General features: G+C 45.6%; 1 long non-coding RNA gene across 1 annotated transcript in view; it reads left to right on the plus strand.

The window, feature by feature from the left end:
• Positions 1-2,544: 2,544 nt before the first annotated feature.
• LOC108640739 overlaps positions 2,545-12,540 on the plus strand; it is a 35,629-nt gene continuing 25,633 nt past the window's right edge. Inside the window, exons 1-2 of the long non-coding RNA XR_001921439.1 lie at positions 2,545-2,802; positions 6,285-6,341. This is a non-coding gene — a long non-coding RNA (uncharacterized LOC108640739). The remainder of the gene's footprint in view (positions 2,803-6,284; positions 6,342-12,540) is intronic.

Raw genomic sequence — 12,540 nt, forward strand, 5'->3', positions numbered from 1 at the left:
TGTGGCCTTGATTGCCCTGCCTGGTTTTCCCTTCCCTTCTCCAGGAGCAAAGTGGAGGTGGCAGTGTGTTTTCCACTTGGAGCCGGGGCCGTCTGAGCGCCGGGCCAGCGCTGTGCTCCGTAAATCCCTGTGCCAAGAGCTCCTGGCTAATTGGGCATGAAGGGAATGAGCAGTTGGGACTCGTGTTTGCAATGTGCCTGCAGCTCCCGTGCTGGGGCACTCCCAAGGAAAAGGGATCCCGGGCAGCCAGCAGCCAGGATTTGGGAGGAGTGCTTTGTGGCACGGGCTGAGTACCTGCAGCAGTGCTGGCTGTGCCAGGAGGGCTGGCACGCTTGGTTTGGGTTGTGTTTTGCCACCTCTCTGCCATCCCGGGGTCACAGCCACGATGCTCCCAAGGAGCTTCCTTTCCATCGGTTTGGCTCCTGCTCCTGGTGGCAATTCCAGCTCCAAGGATGCAGCGCCCTGTTCATCCTCCTGGGCTGCAGAAATGGGGGGGAGTGGTGATGTGAGCATGAAATTCTGTACTCAGAGGGTGCTGAGGCCCTGGCACAGGTTGCCCAGAGAAACTGTGGCTGCCCCATCCCTGGAAGTGTCCAAGGCCAGGTTGGAGCAACCTGGGCTAGTGGATGGTGCCCATGGCAGGGAAAGAGCTGATCTTTAAAGTCCCTTCTAACCTAAACCTTTCTGTGATTTTATGAATAAATGAGGGGCACAGAGATGTCTAAAATCCCCACAACTCTTTGCTGAGAGTAAAGACTTGTGTGTAAGCCTTGGACCCATCAGTTCAGAGCTTTAGGATAATTCCTCTTAGTTGTGCATGACATGCACTGTCCACCTGCTTTCCATGGCTCGGGTTCAATAAACACCTGATAGTTTTAGTTCTTGGCACAGCCAAGAAAAGTGTCTGAGAGGCAGTCCAGAGGAGATAATATTCCAATTTAGCTGCCTCTTAGGAAAGTCCCCTGTTAGGGACTTTCCTGACCAAACAAAATCTTTGGGATATGAAGTGGAAAAGTCTTTTGGTGGGTGCATTTGGATTTAATTAGCTGGCCATGGCTGCTTCTCCAAATCCACACAAAACTTTCTCTGGGGGTTTCCAAAACCTCTTCAAACTCTCTACGCTAGAAATACAGCAGGGCTTGGTTTTCCCATGTAGTTTTGGGATTTTCCTTTCATGATTTTGAATGAAATCAGGACGACTGGGGATGTGTGGCCAAGGAAACTAATTTTTAAAGAAATTACATCACTGGGTTGCACTTTGGAGCAAAGGACCCGCAGTGGTTCTGAAACACATTAGTGTGAATATATTCCCACTGTGCACTGTCAAAACTTGCAGTCTAAATTGGGTCTGTATTCTAAAGGTCTGGGCCATTTGGAATTCAGGGATTTAATGTCTTCCATGGTTTTGTCGTGTTCAAATCAGGGCCCACAGCCCTGTGAAGTCTGGGGTTACTCAGACACTGAGGTCGTGACAGAGCTTTAACCTATTTTAAAATTTAGAGCTATATTCATTATCTTAGGGGGTAATGTCCCATCCAGTTGGGGTTGTGATTAGACAATATTATGGCTTTCCTTATTTCCCTCTGATTCCCACACTTGGTGTTTCTCTGAAGGCCGTGACGGGGCAGAGACTTCCCAACAAAAAGGCTCCATTTCTGGTCCTGTTGTGGAGGAGAATTGAGACGTGAGAGCTCAGAGTAACCCCCGGGAAAGAACTGGAAAGCTTGAAAATGCAATGAAAAGCTTTAAAAATAACACATGCAACTTTGCAGAATGGCTTTCCCTCGGCGGCCCCCGTGAGTTTGGGGAGGAGGGGGGGGCTGAAGGCTCGGCCACAGCAACGGTGTAAATTGCAAATTGAAGTGCCAAAACCAGTCTGGCCTGTGCAGGTCACTGGAGTAGACACAGCTCTTGCCTGAAAGCATTTGTAATCTAAAACCCTGTGCTATTCCCATTGGAGGTAATGACAAAACTCCATGTGATTGCAAACGGAACAGGATTAGACCTTAACTAAATAAAAGGACCTTTTTTTTTTCCCTCCTTTTTTTTTTTCCCCCTTTTTTTTTTTTTTTTGTGGTCACCAGATACTCGTTACCCACGACACATTCAAACAGCTTTTGTTCAGGGACCTTAACAACCGAATTTAGTCTGGAATAAAACTTCTTTCCTCACTTTAGGGCAGGTTTGGAAAGACAAGATTTGAAAAGAGAATTCCCATCTGTTATTGAAGCATTTAATCATTCTTTAAAAGCCAGCACAGTTTTATTTTCTCTGGGGAGCGAGCAGCATTAGCTGAGGCATAAAGCAAACTACACCAAGTGCAGAAAAAACTCACCCTGATGTCCTGTTTGACAAACTGACCTGCGGGTCACAACCTGAGTTTATTGATCTGTGGGGCCTTGTCTGGGTGTCGGGCATGTTTTCTGGACTTTGGTTTCAGCTGCATTCCTGACTTCTGAAAGAGTAGGGGGTGTGGATTTCTACTAGGAGTAACCACTGGGAAGGAAGTAATGTTCATTAAGTGTGCAGGCAGTGCAGGACTAAGCATGCTCAGTGAAAAAGCTTTTTCTCCTTTGCCTGTCAAGCCCCAGGTTTGAACTCATTCCAGAATGCCGGATTTACTTTTCTTGGGGAAGAAACAGTACCTGCCTGGGCTGCATTTTTCCCTTCCCTCCTCAGAAGACTGGAAACAATATTCTTTTGATGCCGGGTGCGCTCCCAGTAACGTGCCTGCCTGCAAGTGGGAATCTTGCCCTGGAGAAGGAGACAAACTTTGGTACCTGTGAAACGAAGACTCCTTAGGTCAGTAAGAGGCTCAGAGGGACTTTGGGAGCAGCTCTTGGCTTTTTAACCACAGCTTTTGTCCCTGCTCTCCTCTCTCCCTTCCCATCCTCAGCCAGGGCTGAACTTTTCCCCCCAAAAGTTTAGCAGCTTTCTGGTTGTTCCTTCTCTGTGCTAAGGTAAAACTTGGTTTAAGTGAAACCAGCCTGAGATTGCTCAACTTAAAAACCTGAGTTGCTGGGAGCGTGGAGATTTATTTTCTTTACTTTTTCCTCTTCTTTTTTCTTTTCTTTCTCCTTTTTTTTAGTGGTTCCTATAAATGCAAGCCCGTGCTTCCAGCTTGTGTTTTAAAAGCCTGTTCCCCCTTCTCTCCCCGCCCTCTCCCTTAGAGCTGAAAATGAGACTCGTTCTTGAATAATAAACTGTATGTTATCAAGCAAATCTTGTGGCTTGTTCATGTGATCGTTTCCAGCCCCAGCATCGATGGGGTTTTTTTGCCTTTTAATCCTTTTCCAGTCCTTTCTGGAAAATGAATTGCAAAACTCTTAGCAGGGAGGTGAGAGAAAGCAATTTTACTTGATAACTAAATTTTACTTGATGGCTAAATTTTTCAGCTTTTAAATTTTTAAGTGCTCTCTACTTTGGGGGTTTAAAAGCATATTTAGAACTCCTGTCTCTTGAGGATTCAAAATATTCCCAACCTTGAAGTGGGGAAGGAAAATAATTCCCTTTTTTTTTGAGACTTTGTGCTGCCTAATGGAGATTTTTCTGAACACAGGCCAAATGGTCAAGAAACAAAATGCCCACTGAATAAGAAGTGAAATGGGCTCAAATAATTAGAAACTGCCTGTAGTTAATGATTGTTTGAAGTAGGTCAGAAACATTTGGCAGCTTCTGGTGTTAAATTTTGTCCTCTGCTATACTTTGGAATGGTCATATTGTTTGTCAGAAGTTAGGACTGAAGTTTGTGTATGCAAGGAGTAGGTACAGCCTCTGATTTTTGAATTCTGTGAACTTTAGAAACTGGAGATAACTGAAGAAATAACTTTGATGCGTGCCAATGTAAAATCCTTGTGTGTAACAGCTTTATATTTCTATTTATTATTTGGTTCTTGCGAGCTGGAAGTTGACAAAGGATCTCAGGAGGAAAAAAGGGGGTAGCAGGTTAGTCCTGATTCTTACTCAGAGGGTTGGAAGTGCAGAATATCTTTGCAAACTACACCAGTGGTGCTGCTGCTCAGCCCTCTCAGCTGGAAACTGGGCAGAAAACCCCCTCAGCTCCTCTTCTGTGCCAAGGAGCCCAGGGAAGGGAGTGGGGTTTGTGGGATCCCACTGGGATTACCTGCCCTGTGTCCCTGGAGGGACAGGGAGCAGCCAGGCCAAGCAGAAGGAATCTGCAAATACCCCAAGCTGGAGCTCTCTGATCTTTCCCTGCATTTATCCCCCTGAGATCCAAGGAAGCTTTTGATGAGGGCAGGCTCAATACCTTTGTGTTTTTCCTCCTCTTTGATTTAGGGACCTGGTGGGGGCTGTGGTGCTGCAGAGGGACACGGGGTGGCCACAGGGGTCTGTCCCCTCTGTGCCTCCCACCCCTCCATTTCCTGGGCTGGGAAATGGGGAGGCTCCTTTGGGAGGTACTTTGCATATTTATGGAAGGAAAAAAAAAATGCCTTGTGCTTCCAGAGGAGTGATAAATCCAGGCTGGAAAACTGCACATCCTCTTTTGAGTTTTGAACATTAACTTTTGGAGGTTCCCCAGGTCCCCTCAGGGGATTTCTCCTCCATCCAATGGCAGTGGAAAGGCAAAGTATTGTCCTTACCCAGGCACAAACAACGTGGCCTCCCCCATTGTTCATTTTCAGGTATCCATGCTGGAGGAATCCAGCTCTGTACAAACCCACCTCACGTGCAAAATATTAATCAGGGGCAGGAAATGTTTGGGGATTGTTCCATTTCCCCTCCTAAGGGTTGAGATTTCGCAATTTACAGGATTGGAGAAGTGGAAAAACAGCTTTTAGTCTGTGGAGCCCAGACTGTACCCACCCTACCTGTGATGTAAAATTGTCATGTCCACTAAATAAATATCCCCCAGATTTTGGCCCGTAAACTATTTAGCCTCATGCCCATCTTTATTTTCATCCTTTTATGTTTATATATGATCCTCATATCTATATATTTATCTGTATATAGAGATCTTCCTTCACCTTCCCAGGTATTCCCAAGGCAAGTCTACTCCTGTTCCGTGGTTGGATTTAAATCCTTCTGTATTTTTAAAACAAGAGAGGGGAATTCCACAGTTCCTGGAAAGGCCCAGGTCTTTCTAGGGTTTCATTTACCTCCAGAGTGGAGCAAGCCATGGCAAATGTGTGGAGCCTTGTTTTCTCTCTTTCATTTGTGTGCTGAATCCTGGTTTTTTTGGGAAAAACTTAAAATGTGTGTGTCCTGAGCTCCACGTGTGATTTTGCTCTTTGAAATGGAGATCTGGGTTCTGAAACCAGCCCTAATCCATAGGCAGGGGAGAAACTGGGATGGAGGGAGCAGGATGGGAGGAATGGGTTGGATCCCATCACCTGGAGCCACCTTTGCTGTGAGGCTGTTCCTGCCCTGGGATGTGCAGAGCAGGAGCCCAGGGGGTTTTTGGGAGAGTCCATCCAGGCAGCTTCCTTGTTTCAGTGCTTACATATCTCTTTTTTTTTTTGGAGATGGTGATTGCTCAGAGCCTTTGGAATATCAGGATGTCAAGACCCATCTGAAACACCCTGGCTAAGTCCCTGGGAAAAGGGAGCCAGCTGGTCCAGCCCCCACATGGGTGTATCTCTGATGGGTCATTCTTGACCTACAGATGCTAAATGTGATCTGTGCAGATAAAGTCCCCTTGTGATTGTTGGAATGTCCTCCAAAAGTGGGCAGGGAGGTGTAAAACAAGCAGGGGATGATTTATTTTGGAGAGAGCTGCGCTGGATGACATTGAATGCACTGATGTCAGAATGCCCAACTGGATTTTTTCATGTCTGGCACACAGAAGTGCAAGGCAAAAACTGATAATGGGACCTCAGGCTGGATTTTAGGGCATCACAGGCAGCACTGTGCATTATCACCCTGGGCTTTTGTCCTTGGGAAGAGCCAAGGAACAGCAGGGCAAGTCACTGCAGGCTCTTCTGTCTAATGTTTGACCAGGATCATGTGCCTCAAAATACTCCTGGGAAACATCTTGGATGTGTCTCTCTACCCGTTTTCCCTGTCCCCAAGACTAGCACATGGAATTAGTGGCAGGGAATGAGCCATGTAGGAGCTGGAAGCCTGTGGTCTGCCTGAAATCATCTTTACAAGTTCATGGTAAAACACTTTCCCTCAAAGTGCTGACTTTACTCTAATTTTTCCCAAAAGGCAGAGAGTTGCTGCAGGTGTTGCTGCATCATTTGAGACGTGGGACAGTGATTGTAAGCAAAAGACAACCCTCTAGTGCAGCACTGGTATTAATGGTGAATTAATTTATTTTACAGGTAGCAGAGGAAAGGAAAGCAATTCTATTTACCATATTGCTCACAGACTCCACAAATGTAAGTACAAATACAGTTATTTTGCCATAGGTGGAAGTGTGAGTCTAATGATCAAAGCACAATACAGATACGAACGTTGTGTGGGTTTTAAAACAAACAAACAAACAAAGAGGTCAGGGGAAAGGTACTTATTTGACATTTTCTTGCTGGCTTTGCAGAAAATCAGGGTTCATTTGGGTTTAGATCCTGCTGCTTTTGGGCCAGAGTTGTCTCTGGAGAAGTCTGGGAGGGACAGAAGAGGAGAAAAGCTTTTAGCTCTGTCTGTTGAGAAACCTCCTGGGTAGCAATTTCAAAAACTCCTGCGGGACTGAGAAGTTAAACTCCTATTTTTAGAAGTATTGGGGGAGCTTAAATCAGGCTTTAAAGCTTTCAGGAACCTGGAAAGGCAGGTGGGAACCCTGTGGGATCTGTGAAGTGTCTGCACAGGTTATGTGCCTCACTTTGAGAGTTAATACTTAACTCACCACAGGGACATTTAGTAAAAACCACTCGACTCCTGCATGAATCTTCATATATCCATATCCTTATGAATCTTATATCTCCTCCTTTCAGAGGAACTGGGATTCATAAATGCTAAAACCCGAGTTTAAGGTTCTCAGTGGATGTAAGTGATTTTTTGAATATATTATCCACTGCATTTAAAATCACAAGTGAGAGTAATGAAAGCAACACATACATTAATATCTGTTGGTGCCTCCTGGACTTGTTTCTGAGTTCATTGAAGTTCAGGGGATTTTTTTTTTTGGTTTGAGGCAGCCACTTGAGAGGCTGCAAAATTCAAGCTGAAGTTTGGTGCAGGTTCTGCTCGCTTGGAAAAAGTTTTTAGAGTTGCAACCTGGGCCAGAGTTCAGCCTCTGGGTCTCCTTCCCAGGCAGGGATGCAAAGGGACAGAATTTTCTGCCTCGATATGCAAATTCCCCATAGAAATGGGGCTTTTCTGAGTCGCCTCTTGGGGTTCAGGTGGTTGAAAAAACGAGCTTTGTGTTCCCAAGGCAGCAGGGACTGGGGTTTCTCCAAAGTGCCTTTGTCTGGGGATATGCAAAGCCATCAATGCGTCATTCTTTCTGCTTCAGCTGTTAGAGACTCCCATCTTCTCTATTGATTTTACCCAGAATTCTTCCTGCCCTTGAAGGTGTGACCTGTACCTCAGGCTAATTTATTTCTGTCATGGCTGCAGCATATTTTAGAGGGCAGAGGGGGTAGGAGAGAGAACAATGAATTCAACATGGAATATAAATCCCAAGTCTGTAGCCTTCAGACATTCCAGTACATCCCCTGCTCCATTCTCCCCTTTGGCATTCTGCACGGTCTTGGATTAAAAAGGGGGGGAGGAAAAAGAAAAAAAAAGGGGGCAGGCATTTGTATAACTAATCAGGTGAGCCATTCTGGGTAATCCCTTTGGTCACACATCCTGCCATGTATATTAAAATTTGCTGGGCTTCCAAACCGTTTACAACGACGTCCCAGTTTGTGAGCTCAGCTGCAAAGTCTCACCTTGATGGCCCAGAAGTGTCTCGGATCTGAGCACTGAAAATTTGTGTTGTGGGATGTGGATGGACAAAGGCTTCAGTTTTGTGCTGAGAACTCATTTTGGACCCTGGCCGTGGGGAGTGTGATGGATTATTTTCCTTTTCTTTAATTGTATCTTTTGTTGCGTCACATGTTCTTTCCTGCTCAGTTTTTATAGACTTAAATATAAACTTGGGTGATGTGTAAGCACAGAAGTTTGAACTCCACAAAGCACCTGGCCCCTCTCATTATTCTGCTGAACTCAGGGGGGTTTGCTCTCATGACCTTTCCCTCCTGCCCCAGGATTTCCCTGGGGAAAATCATGTTGCTTCCACATTCCCCTGGAGAAACGGGGTGGCCTGGGCTGTGGAAAACTCTGCTGGAAAACTTTGTTGGACTGGTATGGTGTCCTTGGGATGCCTGGTGTTTTATGGACTCCTTCCTCCCACCTAGCCTGGGGGTTTGACCAAATTGGAGGCACAAAGCAGTGACCCCTGGATCACCCATGGGATGATGGTGATGTTGGGGTTGGGGCTCGTTGAGTTCTGCAGCAGAGCAGAGGCAGCTTTAAGGAGTTCACAAAAAGCAAAGTCACTGCTTTGCTTGGAAATTTAGGGCTCATTCTTCAGGACTGTTGACCCAGGAGTACCTGGGCTGGGGTCACTGCTGTGGGTCAGGGCAGAGAGGCTGGGGAGGTCAGGCTTCAGAGGGATGCCCAGAGCTCTGGACCTGAAGTGTGAGAGATTTCCAGGTGATTTGCTGGGAGCTGCTGCCACAGAAAGCACTAAATTAGCCTGGGATGACTGAGTTTAGTGAAACTTCAACCAGTCTGCCCTGAATTCAGAGTTTACAGTTAAATTTGTGATTTGTTTTCTGAGTGGGTTTGTGCTGTGCAACCATAAATGTTTGTTTTCCTTCCCCTCAAAGATTTTGTGCAGGGAAACACTCAGAGACATTTCTGTAGAGGGGAAAAGTAGAACAGAAGGTATCAATTCAGAGTGGAAATGAGAATAAAAATAAGGTTTATGATTTCTTCAAGGGGCAAAGAGATGTTGTACCATAGGCAATTAAATGGTCCGTTGGTGTCTTTCCCCAGCTTCACTTTCTTCATTGTGGCAAAGATGTATAAATATATATTTGTATGTGACCTCCACCAAGATGCTGGTTATTCTCAGGGAACAAAGCAGCCAGGGCTGGGCATTCAAGCATGTAGTCTCCTTGTATCTTGGCATCTTTGTGTTTATGGGTCTCACTCTTTTCACTTTGCCCCCAACAGCAATAAAGTCAAACAAGATCCGGTCTTTTCAGAGCATTGCCACTCTCCTAAAACAGATGGAGGGAGGGAGGGAGGGAGGGAAAGGCAGTCCCAGCACAGAAAAGACCCTGTGTTTCTGTAAGTTATTGGACCTCCAAGGAAAACCTGAAGGAGAGGGGGAGAAATGCCAACATTTGACTGATACTCAGTACCAGCTCCCCTTGAGATCCAGCACCTCACCTGGGATCCAATTTATATCTCTCTGATAACACTAATCCTGGCTAGAACCCACCTCATGGGGTTTTTTTTTGGGAGCATATCGCTGGAGAAGAGTTGCCCAAAATGTCTTTTCCCCAGTTTTTCCATGGGGGTCCCCTGTTTAGTTGAAATGGGAAAATATTGGGTGGTTTATAACTCGGAGGGAAACCTGAAGATCTTGGTGTTTGTTTCTTCCACTCTCCTGTCGCCACTACCAAAATATTTTTGTGCTTTAGGCGTAAACTGATGTGAGTAGCTTGGTGACTTTTATGTATCCCTGTATTTTTTTTGTGTATTTCGTGCAAGAAACTCAGGTTTTGGCAGAGTTCTTCAGCTCTCAGTGCAGAGAGTGTTGTGGGACAGCAGGAAGGTTCCTGCTCTGGGCACTTTGGCTCCTTCTGAGTCTCAGTTTCACCTTCACATCGTTATGGCCTTTCCTTTAATTTGCCTTTTCTCCCTGCTGTGTGAGATGGCCCCCACTGGATGGGTTTGGAAATTCAGAAGGAAAAATACAACAATTAAAACTGCCCTCAAGTGCCTTCCTGAGGAGCTGCTGGGCTTGGGTTTGTTTTAGACCCCTCAGCATGTCTGAATCCAGTTCACATTTGCTCCATGCCCTGTTGCTGTCCCAGAAGTCTTAGAAAAAAGTCCTAGAAAAAAGGATTTTCCTCCTTTGCTGTCTGTCCCACAGAGGTATCTGTGTGCTCACTTTTAACCCCAGAGGCAGCCACGTGTCAGTGATGGGAGAAATGAGTCCCAGGGCTGATGGCAGGAGCAGAGAGTTCCAGCACTACAAAGAAATGCTGGAGATAAGATGCACAAGGTGTAGAAGGAGATTTTTAGCAGTCAAAAGCATTCCAGTAATGCAGCTGAGAGGTTATTATTTAACATCTCACAGACCAAAAACATCTCTCAAAGTTTTCTGGCGTGGAAAGGGAGAACCACCCAAAGCTGGGTCTGAGAAGGGATGGTTGCAAAATAATTTAATATGTGAGCTGGCCTCTCGTGTGCTCCCCAGATGTCCAATCCCATCTGTCTGTCCTGTTAGGCTGATTATGGAATACATGCATTTATAGCTCAGAGCAAAGGGAGGATTGATTTCTTTCTAGAGTGGTGTGGATGTCGCTGTGTTCAAGATAATTAGACATTAGAACTGAGCTGAAAGGGAGCATTATTGCACATGGAGATGTAAAGAACTGTGGGCTTGTCTACACTGGGATGGGCAGAAGTTAATTCATATTAAACTGGTGATGAATGGATAAAATGCATTAAACTGCACTGAGCCCCTTTGTGGTCACTCTTGTTCATGGTGGAAAGTGATTTTGTTTCAATTTGACTCGCTTCCAAACTAAATTTAGTGAAATCTAATTCAGGCCACTCTGATTGTGAAGTGAACCATCTAAACAGGGATTTAAGTAGTGCTCGACTAACTTACCTCAAAAATTAACATGGTTTGATTATTCTGAGTGCTCTGGTGTAGACATTCTGTGCTTTGTCCACTTTTCATTTTATTATTCACTCCTTGTAGAATTTGGATTTTTTGCCTTTAAGGCTGAGCTCCAAGACAGTGTGCTAATTTCAGCTTGCATAAAATAAAAAAGGCATGATTTGTTGCACAGAACAAATGGAGAATGTTAACCCCAAAGGTGTCAGTGTGTAAATTCAAGTAATTTTAGACTAATTTTCAAGGTGTACTTTTGAAAGTTGGGGTTTGTTAATGCTGAAGATGATTCTGTATCCTGGGGGGAGTGATGGATATTGAATTTTAGTTGGTGTCATAACTGGAAATCTGATCTCTGTAAAGTCCAGCTCAGGGCTTAGCACTGAATTATTCCATACAAAGAGGGAAAACAACTTGGCTGAGGGATATCCATGGGATGAAATTCGTTTGCGTGTGATTTTTGGACTTACAGAAAAATGGAATGATTTGGGTTGGAAGGGACATCAAAGATCATCCCATTCCACCCCCTGCCATGGGCAGGGACACCTTCCACTAGCCCAGGTTGCTCCAAGCCCCATCCAACCTGGCCTTGGACACTTCCAGGGATGGACACAACCTGTCCAAGTCGGGCTGAAACTCCCAAAGATGAGCACACGCAGAGAATTCAGGTCAGTGTGTTTGGAAGCTCAGCCTAAATGTAAAAATCTGGGTCAGACTATGTGGCTGAATGTGAAAACAAGCTCAGTTCCACTCGGAGTACAGCTCTGGGGCTGCAGAGAGCAGGTGAGATGGAGCCAGGAACACTCACCCTGAGCTTTAGAGGCCCCTTGAACCCAACTCACAGGTGACAGCACAGACTGAAGGCACCCAGGACATGGTGATGAGAGTTCCTTGGTTCCTTAAACCACAGAAATGTGTAAACCTATGTGACTGACACCTAAAACTTTGCTATTAGTCTGTTTAGAAGTGGAGGTATTTGACAGACCTGTGTTGGGTGGAGGCATAATAATTTCATATAGATTGGGACCAAGGAAAACAGGAGCCTGTTGGGTTTCACTTCCACTTGTGTTGCTGGATTCCTCTGTAAGCTGGAGGGGCAAGTAATTTAAGAGCTCTGTGTGTCTCAGTTTCTTCACCTGTCAGTTGGGGGAATTACTTCACAGGGGACTGGTGGTATCATTATAATGATACTTGCAATGAGCTTTCATATGCTGGGTAGAAGAGTGGGAGCGTTAACATGTACAAGAGAAAAAGAAAAAAGTAGGTTAGCCTGTCTGAGCTTGTCATGCTTCTCCTGTGTCAGCAGACTGGGGGAGACAAGAGAAAGGAGAGGAAGAGAGATCAAAAGAATACATTAAATTAAAAAGTAAACAGAGAAAGTTAAACTTGAAGCAGCGAGGAAGGAGTTGCACGGGGCCTGTTCTGGGCTTGGCTGCATTAACCTCCCTTCCTCATCGTGGGCCAGGATGTTTATCATCAACAACCCACCTCCAAAAATCACCAGGCAGCCCCTGTGTCCTCCCTTCAGGGACTCCCTAAAGCACAGGCTGCACCTGGAGCAGCTAATGCTGGACTCCAACACTGAGCTTGAACTAATGCAAGGCTGACGTTGGACTTTACATGTTCTCCCTTCTCCCACAGACACCAGGGAGTTAATTCACCTCTCTGTGCCTGCTGTGGTGCTCCTCCAAAGGCTGCTGCAGCCACACAAGGCAGCAGTGCTGGCAAACAGCTTT

The sequence above is a fragment of the Manacus vitellinus genome, unplaced genomic scaffold (assembly GCF_001715985.3).
Source record: "Manacus vitellinus isolate BGI_N305 unplaced genomic scaffold, ASM171598v3 scaffold_41_pilon, whole genome shotgun sequence".
NCBI classification, from domain to species: Eukaryota; Metazoa; Chordata; class Aves; order Passeriformes; family Pipridae; genus Manacus; species Manacus vitellinus.